Raw genomic sequence first — 13569 nt, 5'->3', positions numbered from 1 at the left:
AAAAGGATACTTTTAACTTAACTGAGCCTTTCTGTTGTCATTTAACTGTTGGTGTGTGCTAAATTTGTCTATGCATCTTAAACATGCATTTTCATAACTAAGAAGTTTACATTCAACTTTGAATTGAGCTTAATACTGAATATTGCATTTGACATTCCATTACATTTCAAACTGAAGTTTAATTGTCATTTGAAATTGATGTTTCAAATGAACATTAAACTTAACATTACATTGAAAATTAAAGTGAACATAAAACTGAACATTACATCACTTGTATATGACGATGCATTACATTCCATTTAACTGATCTACTATACCTTCAACATTATAACCTAGTTCATTCATAAGATATTCTAGCCATTGTGTTTTACCAATTCCTTGCAAATAGTCAATGCGTTCCCTGACCAACTCCTCATTGACCTCTAAATTCTTTGGTAACATACCAATGGCAGCAAGATGTCCCTTCCCCAAATGTGGATGGGAAAATTTGTTATGACCCTTGCATTTCATAATCTCCACCATTACGCTTGTAATGATAGGAAAATATTATTTAGTTTGTTTGGACTATAATCCACAAATGCCTGCAATTACCTCATTAACTAGATCATCCACTGTCTTTGTTGTATATTTTTTTTAATGACTGTAATGCCCTGAAATAACCTAGGTCATTACAGTTGAGGTCTGGTGAGTTAGGTAGCTGAAAAACCAACTCAATGTGAAATCCATCTGAGTTTGCTGCTGCCATAAACTCAGGATCATCATTCTTCATGTGAGGCCTCGCATTGTCTTGCTTTATGTATATGTGCTTGCTTAAACCTTCTGGCCAAACCCTATTAATTGCTGGAATTACTTGCTGAATTAGGCATTCTTTGATCACCTATTTTGTGATAGACTCAATTGGCTTAGTCTCTAATGTACCCCTTGGCCTATTTCTGCTTGCCCTAACTGCTGATACTTGATTTGTGAATGGAAACATGCCTATTTCACCATCAAATAGGCATTCCCCATCTGCTGAATATATTGGTCTGCTGGCTGCGCACATGAACATCACTTTTGTGATGTACCTCTTTAATTGGTAGCTTATATATGGCAGCTCATCACCCCTCCATAACATATACTTTCTCGTTGTCATCTGTAACGAAGAACCACTTCTCATCCATATGTATTGTGTTGCTCATTTCAGTAAACAAGATTTCAGTGAGTGGCACATTATTGAGATCAAAGAATCCCTCAACTACTTGTTTTACAACTAATGATCTAAGTGAATAAAGTAACCTTTGATCCTTATGTAAGTCACTGAGTTTAGGATGTAATGGGCTTGAATGAGGTTTAAGTAAACTTTCTTTCACCCATGAATAGACTGTTCCAACTAAAACTCTACTGTTTTGTAAAACTCTGAAAATGGTATCCCTTAGAGAATGATCCAGTGACTTTATGTGCTCAATGTTTGGTAGGATTCTTTTCCTATTTTTGTTGCCTATCCTCCCACTCTTCACATCTAACTTCTCACCCACTAACCTTGGTTTTTTGGCTAGTCTCCATATGTTAGATATGCTTCTATCACTCAAAGTGTACCTTAGCTTGCAGCTACCTCCTTGATGGTGCCAGGAGAAAGCTTACCATTTTGGGACTTTTCGAGCAAGTTGTAACACCCCCATACACCAAGGTGCCTTACAAGACCACCTAATGTATAAAAGTGCTACCATCTCGATTACCCGAGGCAAAGTATATCAAATTGACCATAAAAGAACATACTTTAGATAAATAAGTTTAACCGATTACATAACCAAAATCGAAAAACTTTAAAGTGATACAACTGTTCCAAATTATCAAAACCAACTAAAAAGAAAATATAAGTTCGACGACACAGCGGAAGAGTCTAAGTGACACGTGGTGCTTCAATCCCAGCTATCCCATGCGCGTCCATCTCATACCTGCTCAAGAACTTCTCACCATCCCCGAATGGATCACCACAATTTTAAAAACAATTAAACGGGATCAGTTACTGATTACACAATATAAGATACAGCAATATCAACAGTACATACAATTACCCAACTCCGTCATAACTCCAATCACCTGACTAGCCAGGAGGTCTAGCCCTGCCAGATTACGACCGCAACCAGTAATCCTCACCGCCAGTGAGGGACTGCAGCCGTTCCCACATAAGCCCCGCTCATCAATACCTAGCGAAAATCCAAGTTCCTTAATGTTCACATCCCCTTGTGACGGGAACCACAAGGGGCGAATCAAGGGCATGAAGCCACTCCCGCAAGTGACTCCACTCAGGCGAGGACGCTGATGTGACCATAATTAGAGCATATTTAGTCCCAGAATTAGCCTTGTTCCCATGCTTTTTAGTGCATATTTGGGTCATTTATTGTCTTTAGTTCTTTGTTTTGCATGTTTTTTGAGGTTTTGTGTCCTTGGTAGGAAAGGAGTGCATACCTTGCATTTTCATGGCAAAATGAGGCTAAATTGATTGAATTCAATGACCAAGCATCAAAGAGAGACAAGATTAGAAGGCCTTTGTACATATTATAGTAGATGGGCAATGATGAGAAAAGATCCTTGCATCCCCGAGGAAATCCTCAAGGATTTTATGAAGAAAAAGGAAGAAGAGAAGAAGGAATGAAACTGCCTGACAATCCGTGCGGATTGCCCTGAAGACGCCCGTCCCTCACCACAATCCGAGCGTCTTCCTCCACAAGACGCCCGGGCAAAAGCTCCACAAGATGCCCGTCTTCCCCTCTGGACGCCCGTCTAGGAACGCCCAAATTCGCCCGTCCCGTGCTAAAGACGCTCGGATTCCCAGACAGTTCCATTTCGTCTTCTACAAGCTTCAAGGAAGGATGCGCATCTTTTTCTAAGACCGGCGAAAAAGAGACCGAAGTCTCCCTAGAGACCGGCGATTCCTCAAGGATTTAATCGTCATTTAAGCCCTTAGTAAACCCTAATTTATGTACCTAATCCCCACTATAAATACCCCATTAGTCTAATTAGAAGAGCATGTTCTTCTTAGCAATCTTTAGTGTGGTTAATATCAATCAAATCTCTCTTTAATTTTGTAATCAACATTTAATCAAGTTTTAATACAAGTTTTATTTCCTTAATCTCTCTCTTGTTCATCCTTTATTTTGGGTAATTGAAGATTATTTGGGTTATTATTGGGAGATTGACAACCTTCCAATCAAGCATCAAGTACTTCTTTTATTCTTTGCTTTATTATTGGAATCATTAGTAGGTATAATTCTCTTAATCCCTTTTTAATTATTGTTAATTATCTTCATTTATTCATCATGTTTCACTTTGTTGGTATGATTGACAACCTTGCTAGCATGTTCAACATGATAATGAGTGAGTAGTTTCCTTAGCTAGGGTTAATGGGTAATTAGGGGAAATCAACATGGGGAATGATTCATTCTTAAATTAATGTGCTTTCATAGTTTATTTGCTTGCTTGTTGTGATCTCAACTTATGCACATGTTATGTGAAATGCGAGCCTCATTAGACCATGCATATTGTTGAGTAGGGAAGATTAAGTCGACTTGTAGGTGTTGTACAATCTAATCGATTCGGCTGTATGACCCAAACTTTCCTAGGATTGTAAGATATAAACCAACTCGATCCATCACAATAATAATTGCTTGCTTATAACTTGAGAATATGTTTGTATGATCAATTCCCATGAATCCCCTATGACCCCATGACACCCTAGTGCCTTTTATCAATTGTTTACATCTCTTTTAATTCATCTTGCTTGTTTACTTTCATTGCTATTTAGTATAGTGATCTTCTACTTCAAACCCCAATTGTGACACCCTTAGACACCACTAGTTGCAATAGAAATCTCATCTCAATTCCCGTCCCTTGGGATCCGACCTTTACTTGCCTCTTTACTAATTGTAGAGTTTTTTGTAAAGTTATAAATTGTGTTTTGGTCTAGGTGCTCCTAACGACAAGTACTGAAAACATAAATCCCATGAGGGATCACGACCAAAAATGGCGCCATTGCCGGGGACGGTGTTAACTTGATTTAGATTTTCTTATATTGTTATTAGTTGCGTCTTTCTTTGCCTTGGGGAAGTAAAACTCCTCAAGGTTTATTCTAACTATTTTCGAGTTGTTTGGTATTTTGCAAGATGGACCTTATAGATTGTTTTGTAGAGGACCACTTAAGTGTACATTTCTTCAAAGATCCCATGCAAGCATTGGAAGCCTTGGAAGCAAGTGAGGCTAAAAATATGTATTGGGAATTGGAGGTAGATCTTTTTTAGGCCGCTCTAGCTAACAAAGAACTTTCTCATGCACAATCCGAATTAGTGCATAACATCCTTGTGGAAGCATGTCAACCTATAGAAGATGAGCAATCCATCCTAGAAGACATCTTACAAGCTCAAGAGCAAGAGGAATTCGTCATGGAATTCGAATGTGATGAGATTGATGAGAATGAAGAACAAGTTGAATATGCAATGAGAATGGAATGTCTAATGGAGATGGAGCAAATTCTCAATGAACCTTCAAAGGAGGAAAGTGAGGTACAAACCCCTACTCTAAAACCCCTTCCCCCAAATTTGAAATATGCTTACCTTGATGAATCAAAGACCAAACCCGTGATTGTTAATGATAGACTTGATGAGAACCAATTGGGAAAATTGCTTGATGTGTTGAAACAACATGAAAAGGCTATAGGTTATAGTCTAGATGACCTTAAGGGGATAAGTCCCAACTTTTGCATGCATAGAATTCATCTAGAGGAGGACCATAGACCTACCATTCAACCTCAAAGAAGATTAAACCCCCACATGCAAGAAGTTGTCAAAGGAGAGGTTATGAAATTACTTGATGCGGGAATCATATATCCCATATCGGATTCTTTGTGAGTTAGCCCCGTTCAAGTGGTACCTAAGAAAGGAGGTACCACGGAGGTGACAAACGAAAAGAATGAGCTAATACCCACAAGGAATATCACCGGTTGGCGTATGTGTATTGACTATCGAAAATTGAATTCCGCAACAAGAAAAGATCATTTCCCCTACCATTCATTGACCAAATGCTTGAGAGGTTAGCCTCGAACAAATTCTTTTGTTACCTTGATGGGTATTCGGGATTCTTCCAAATCCATATACACCCGGATGACGAACATAAGACCACCTTCACATGCCCTTATGGTACTTTTGCATATAGGAGGATGCCTTTTGATTTATGTAATGCCTTCGCCACTTTCCAAAGATGCATGATGAGTGTCTTCTCCGACTACCTAGAGACCATAATGGAAGTTTTTATGGATGATTTTAGCGTTTATGGAAAGGACTTTGACTCATGTTTGCATAATCTTTATCTTGTATTGCAAAAATGTGAAGATGTTAGTCTTGTTTTAAATTGGGAAAAGTGTCACTTGATGGTCAATGAAGGAATTGTTTTGGGTCATTTAATTTCGGAAAAGGGCATCGAGGTCGATAAAGCTAAGGTTGAGGTGATTGAGAAACTCCCACCTCCCGTGAATGTTAGAGGGGTGAGAAGTTTTCTCGGTCACGCGGGTTTTTATCGCCGTTTTATAAAAGATTTTTCAAAAATAGCGAAACCCCTCACTCAACTCTTACTTTAAGATGCCCAATTCCATTTCACTGACGAGTGTGTTGAAGCCTTTAATAGAATCAAGGAAGCACTAATCTCGGCACCAATCATTCAACCTCCAAATTGGGAACTACCGTTCGAGATTATATGTGATGCTAGTAACTACGCCGTTGGAGCGGTTCTTGGCCAACAGGTAGGAAGAGCTCTTCATGCCATCTATTATATAAGCAAGACTCTTGATCCCTCCCAAGTGAACTATGATACCACCGAGAAAGAGCTTCTTGCCATTGTCTATGCTTTGGACAAATTCCGTTCCTACTTACTTCGATCCAAGGTGATTGTCTTTTCGGATCACCGTGCTCTCCGACATCTCTTGATAAAGAAGGAGGCAAAACCAAGGTTGTTGAGATGGATTTTGCTTCTTCAAGAATTTGACTTGGAAATAAGAGACAGGAAAGGAGCCGAAAATGTAGTGGCGGATCACTTGTCAAGGATCCGGTTTCATGATGAACAAGGAGAAACACAAATCAATGACTCATTTCCCGACGATATTTTGATGGCCATTCAAACACAACTTGAAAGGCACATCACCCCATGGTTTGCCGATTATGCCAACTATATTGTTGGAAGAGTACTCCCTCCAAATTTGAACCACAACCAAAGAAAGAGGTTCCTATTCGAAGTAAAGAGGTACTTTTGGGATGACCCAAACCTCTACAAGGAGTGTAGTGATGGGCTCTACCGGAGATGCATCCCTCAATGGGAAGTCCAAGGAATCTTGGAAGGGTGTCACTCATCACCCTACGGTGGGCACCATGGAGCGAGGAGGACCATTGCAAAAATTCTTCAATCGGGCTTCTATTGGCCTACAATGTTTCAAGACACAAGGGAATTTATCATTCATTGTGATGCTTGTCAAAGAACGGGGAATATCTCGTGGAGGAACGAAATGCCACAAAGGGGCATTCTAGAGGTGGAGATCTTCGATGTTTGGGGGATCGACTACCAAGGACCGTTTGTGACATCCAATGGGAATAAGTATATCCTTGTGGCCGTAGACTACATCTCAAAGTGGGTGGAGGCAATTGCCACTCCAAACGATGATGCAAAAACGGTCACCAAGCTCTTCAAGAAAATAATCTTCCCACGATTTGGAGTTCCTAGAGCAATCATAAGTGATGGAGGAACGCATTTTCATGAAAATAAACTCGCATCACTTTTGACCAAATATGGTGTTCAACATAGAACCGGCTTGGGATATCATCCTCAAACGAGCGGTCAAGTTGAAGTTTCGAATAGAGAGATCAAGCAAATCCTTGAGAAAGTTGTGAATAAGACCCGAAAAGATTGGAGCACAAAGCTTGATGAAGCTCTTTGGGCTTATAGGACGGCCTATAAGACTCCCAAAGGAGCCTCCCCTTACAAGCTTGTTTATGGAAAAGCATGCTACTTGCCAATCGAATTGGAGTACAAAGCTTTTTGGGCAATCCGAGCACTAAACCTTGATCTCAAATTAAGTGGTCAAAAGAGGATGATTCAAATTCAAGAGTTGGAGGACTTCCGACTACAATCCTATGAGAATGCCAAAATCTACAAGGAAAGGACAAGATTGCTCCATGACAAGAGGATTAAGTAAAAAGCCTTGCACAAAGGGGATAAAGTCCTTCTATTCAATTCCCGCTACCGACTCTTTCCGGGAAAATTGAACTCTAGATGGATGGGTCCCTATGTGATAACCGAAGTTGGAAAATATGGGGATTTTGAAATCAAGGCGGAAGATGGAAGCAAGTTCAAGGTCAATGGTCAAAGATTGAAGCCATACTATGAGGGATCGTTTATTGGAGAGGTCGAGGTCACCTACCTCGAGCCTTCTCATCCTTGAAAGAATCATCAAAAGGGAGAGATTGGTGGAGTCCTCCCTAAACCACCACTTGTAAATATACTAACCCTCTAACTTGTATTTATAATTTTATTGTATTCCTTTAATTATAAACATAAACTCTTTCCATGAGAGTAAGTGAGGGAGGGTCACTAACGAATTTTGAATGAAGGAAGGAACCAATCTTCAAGTGTGGGGAAGCATTTATGAAAGGGAAGGAAATCAAAGGAAAATCCGCAAGTAAGGAACCCGAGCGTCTTCCTTGGAATCCGCCCGTCCTGCGGGAATCCGGGCGTCTTTAGCAGAATCCGTCCGTCCATTTAGGCTGTGAAATTGAAATTTTGGGACTGTCGAAGAATCCGGGCGTCCTAGCAGAGAAGAAGCTCGTCTTGAAGAACCCGCTCGTCTTTGCGGAAAGACGCCCGTCTTTTTGCCAGAGCATTTCAAGAAAGGTTCCTGTCTCAGAATCCGCCCGTCTTTGGGAAAAGACGCCCGTCTTCTTTTAGAAAATCCGAGCATCTTGGGGTCGAGACGCTCGTCTTGGCTGCTCAAATTTTTGGAGAATCAACTGTGACAGAATCCGGGCGTCTTCCCTCAAATCCGCTCGTCCCGAAATGCTGGAATCCGAGCGTCTTATGCTCGAATCCGCTCGTCTTCCTACGGTAAATCAACCATGATTTTTCCTAATTTTATTACACCCCACCACACAATTTGTGACACGTCACCCTTCCTTCCACTTGTATTATAAAAACCCACCTCCTTATGACTACAAAGCATATCCCAATCACTCTCTTACCCCACAAAATCAAAAAGCCCCAATTTTTTAGGGTTCCAAAGGCAACATTCAATCCACAAGGAGCATCTTTATACTTTAACAAATCAAAAATTCCAGCTCAACAATCAAAGAATGCCACCAAAGGGATCTTCCTTTAGGGATAAGACAAGACCAAGGGTAAGAGGAAGCTCTTCTACCTCCCATGTCAACACATTAAGAAGGGAGCATGAAGAAATTGTGGATCTTACAAGGCTTGATGATTTCTCAAATGTTGAATTCGTCAATGATGTGCAAAGACTCGTTTTCCATTGGCTTCTTCGTAAGAACATTCTCCCTACTAAGTTTTTATGTCATGATACTTTAAGGAAACCTTGGATTTATCATCAAATGGAAGCTCTTTTTGAAGTGTTTGGTCTCTCTACCCTTTTTAACATGCATAAGCAAACTTACCGATCCCTTGTGCTTGAATTTTTGAGCTTCTTGAAGATTACAACCTTGAATAGAACAATATGCATAGAATTTAGGTTGGAAAGTGTTTCAAGAATGATGACTCTAGTAGAATTTGCTAATGTACTTGGTCTCGATGTCTCGCCTACCCGAACATCAAAACCGAAGAGATATAGTGTTGCACCCCTATGGAGGGCCATGACCGGCCGAGATTTCATGTACATCAAGGAGTGTCTAGCTTTCCACATTCAAAATCCTATTTTGAGACTCACTTACCGGTTCCTTTCCGGCACTCTACTTGCTCGCCGAGATCCGGCAATAGTGAACGAACTTGACCTTGTGTTCATGGAGTCTTATCTCAATATCCAAGGAAGGGGTGGATACCGCTTCAATGCGCCCCTTTTGCTACTCGAAAAATGGGCAAAGTTTAGGAACGGTGATGATGATGGGATGAAACACATTGTTAATGGAGGGCTCATTACGAAGATTGCAAAGCATTTCAATCCAAAATTCAATGAGAATAATGAGTATGCTCCTCTTTCCGGAAATACAAGGATAAATGAATACCTTCTTCTTATTCATCATCATTGGATAACCCTTTTGGGGGTTGATAAAAGGATCAAGTGGATAACGAAAGGAAGTGATCCAATCTACCTACCAATGACCGGCCTACCAAAAATCTCACCAAGAAGAGGACCTTTATCACCAATCCCATCCTACCTCATCCCTCCAAACCCAACCCAAGCAAGGCAGGCACCACCACCTCCAAATCCCCAACAACAACAACAAGAGCAACAACCTCAAGATGAGAAAATCAAAGTGCCTCCCTACCCATTTCCTTATCAACCGTACAACCATCCCAACCCCTTTATCCTTCCTCGTGATGACTTTGTAACGGGAATTCTATAAGATTTGCACTTCCGACAATATGAAACTACCGTGGACAATTATTATGCACTCTATCCTCAATACCACGATATGAATCAAAGGGGAAAGATTAGTGAGGAGGGAGCATTTCCCTGTTGGGCACAAATGGATTTACTCTTCCCCAATTCGGAGAGGGCAAATGAAGGGGCAAACGGGCGACAAGAGGAAGGGAGCAACAATTCTTGCGGAGGGCACACGGTGCAGCTTGGAAGTGAAGAGGACGAGTTCATGGACCCGAATACAAGTGATGCATCCAAGGAAATATGGGATAGTGATCTAGAGGGAGATGACGGCGATCTCTAGAGGATCTCTTCGTAGCTATATGGAGCGGGCGTGAGGCACCCATCTCAAGCTTAAGTGAAGTTTCCTCATCTCCTCTCTTTAATTTTCAAGTTTCATGAAAGAAGTTTATATTTTGTTAATTTGTACATTATTTGACTTTGTCATGGTTGGAGAGTCCTAGCAACATAGAGGACTAACACCTCGGCCCCATTGAAGTGTTCTTATTTCATTGTTCCCACTTTTGAAAATCCAAAATGACAAATTTAGTTTCATGCATTACATCTCGTGTACATGAACTACCCCAACTTTAGGACATTAGAAATAATGTCCATCTCGGTTTGGGGAAGTACATGCATACGCAACGGGAGGTAATCTAAATTACGCTCTCCGTCATAAACAAAAACCCATGCATCATGTAGTGTAGATTAGTATAGCTTGCATTTAGTGTAGAATTCATGCATCATGTTTGCATGATTTTCCATCATTTTGGCCATTGAGGACAATGCCCATATTAGTGTGGGGATGGGGAATTCTAACTTAACTTTTATTCAAAAATCCAAAAAATCAAAAAAAATTCCGAAAAACCATAAAAATTTGAAAAATTGAAAAACCAAAAACAAGTTCTTTTCCATTGTAGTGTAGTCATGTATATATTGCTGTATATATTGTGTTTGCTTTATCCTTGTTCACATTGATTGACTACGCCACATCCGAGACATGAGGATCATGAAGATCGCTTGGTATGATCTTTCCAATCTCCTTTTTCCTCTTTATGTTAATGACTATGTGGCTTTATTTTGATTGATGCGGTATAACAATGTGAACTTAGGACTTGCATTTAGTTTATATGTAATATTAGTTGGTAGAATCATTTGCATTAGGATGTTTATATTCTAGTTGCATCATGGCATGTAGTTGCATGTTAGAAAAATTTTGTGAAACCGTCTACTTGGGAAGCTTGACAAGTGTATATAGGCCCTAGTAGATGCTTTTTTTTCTTAAAACTTTGCTTGTTAGAATGCTTGTAAAACACCCTAAGATGTGTCATGCTAGTATCCTTTGGTCCATGGATTAAGGCCTAGTCAAGAGTAGCTTGTGGTGTGATAACTCATTGGCTACCGTTTATTACAAGGCGACCCTTGAAACCATGCATCCATCCATCATCCATGTTCTACCACATTTTTTGTCATCAAAGGGAATGGGCGCAAAAAGAAATCAATTTGAGTTCAATGAAATGAAAAGTGAAAGAAAGTTTGCAAAAATGCATCAAATGAAAAGAGGAGCAAAAATAGAACTCCTAAAGCTTCAAATATAAGCCACCCTCACTACATATGGGGTGAATTTGAAAATGTTCAAAAAGAAATGCAAAGAAAAGTTGAAAGTTGTCAAGTGTTGAAAAGCCAAAAATCAAAAAGAAATGGCAAGAAAGTGTTATCAAATGTTATATGCCACAAGAAATTGGGGGGAAAACAAAAACAAAAGCTAACTCCCAAAGTGAAACTCAAATTCTATCGATTCCTTTATCCATCGTATCCATTTTTGTGCATGGTAGAGAGGGGACGACCCTTCTTCTTGTCTAGGCAAGAGGGGGAATTTCGCGATCCTCCAGTGTTTCTAACACCATAGGGAGTATATTCTTGACAAAAGCATTTAACGATTGAAGACAAAGGTACCCTAGCTTGACACAACTTGGAGGTGATTTATTGGTATCCTTCTAGGCTTAGTAGTTTGAAGAAATTGCATCTACGAAGGAGTGTGTACCCTTGAATTGCTTCGCTTGTAGATAATTTCCGCCACTTAGATGAGGAAAGTGGCTATTCTTTTGTAGATGCATCCATTACTTGATTTTGTGTGCTTAATGTTTGGATGTGTCGCCATTTTGGCAAGACCCACCTTACCTTGCAAGAAGGCATCCTACCTCATGGTTGTTTTGTTGTGAGTTGAAGGAGCGGAGTGAGACCCGCTAATTGTCTCATATCGGCTATGTTATTAGGTTATTTTAAATAATGGTCCTAGTCTTTGTCACCTCTTTACTCGGGACGAGCAAAGGTTCGGTTTGGGGATATTTGATGTGACCATAATTAGAGCATATTTAGTCTCCGAATTAGCCTTGTTCCCATGCTTTTTAGTGCATATTTGGGTCATTTATTGTCTTTAGTTCTTTGTTTTGCATATTCTTTGAGGTTTTGTGTCCTTGGTAGGAAAGGAGTGCATACCTTGCATTTTCATGGCAAAATGAGGCTAAATTGATTGAATTCAATGACCAAGCATCAAGGAGAGACAAGATTAGAAGGCCTTTGTACATACTATAGTAGATGGGCAATGATGAGAAAAGATCCTTGCATCCCCGAGGAAATCCTCAAGTATTTTATGAAGAAAAAGGAAGAAAAGAAGAAGGAATGAAACTTCCTGACAATCCGTGCGGATTGCCATGAAGACGCCCGTCCCTCACCACAATCCGAGCGTCCCGTGCTAAAGACGCCCAGATTCCCAGACAGTTCTATTTCGTCTTCTACAAGCTTCAAGGAAGGATGCACATCTTTTTCTAAGACCGGCGAAAAAGAGACCGGAGTCTCCCTAGAGACCGGCGATTCCTCAAGGACTTAATCGTAATTTAAGCCCTTAGTAAACCCTAATTTATGTACCTAATCCCCACTATAAATACCCCATTAGTCTAATTAGAAGAGCATGTTCTTCTTAGCAATCTTTAGTGTAGTTAATATCAATCAAATCTCTCTTTAATTTTGTAATCAACATTTAATCAAGTTTTAATACAAGTTTTATTTCCTTAATCTCTCTCTTGTTCATCCTTTATTTTGGGTAATTGAAGATTATTTGGGTTATTATTGGGAGATTGACAACCTTCCAATCAAGCATCAAGTACTTCTTTTATTCTTTGCTTTATTATTGGAATCATTAGTAGGTATAATTCTCTTAATCCCTTTTTAATTATTGTTAATTATCTTCATTTATTCATCATGTTTCACTTTGTTGGTATGATTGACAACCTTGCTAGCATGTTCAACATGATAATGAGTGAGTAGTTTCCTTAGCTAGGGTTAATGGGTAATTAGGGGAAATCAACATGGGGAATGATTCATTCTTAAATTAATATGCTTTCATAGTTTATTTGCTTGCTTGTTGTGATCTCAACTTATGCACATGTTATGTTTGATGAAATGCGAGCCTATGAATCCTTGCATTTTTTACCCATCACCTATCTTTTCAATGGGACTTGTAAGACATAAACCAACTCGAGTCTCATTAGACCATGCATATTGTTGAGTAGGGAAGATTAAGTCGACTTGTAGGTGTTGTATAATCTGATCGATTCGGCTCCGGGACCCAAACTTTCCTAGGATTGTAAGATATAAACCAACTCGATCCATCACAATAATAATTGCTTGCTTATAACTTGAGAATATGTTTGTATGATCAATTCTCATGAATCCCCTATGACCTCATGACACCCTAGTGCCTTTTATCAATTGTTTACATCCCTTTTAATTCATCCTGCTTGTTTACTTTCATTGCTATTTAGTTTAGTGATATTCTACTTCAAACCCCAATTGGGATAGCCTTAGACTCCACTAGTTGCAATAGAAATCTCATCTCAAATCCCGTCCCTTGGGATCCGACCTTTACTTGCCTCTTTTCTAATTGTAGAGTTGTTTGTAAAGTT

The sequence above is a fragment of the Silene latifolia genome, chromosome Y, assembly GCF_048544455.1.
Source record: "Silene latifolia isolate original U9 population chromosome Y, ASM4854445v1, whole genome shotgun sequence".
Taxonomy (NCBI): Eukaryota; Viridiplantae; Streptophyta; class Magnoliopsida; order Caryophyllales; family Caryophyllaceae; genus Silene; species Silene latifolia.
This window is presented reverse-complemented; position numbering follows the sequence as displayed.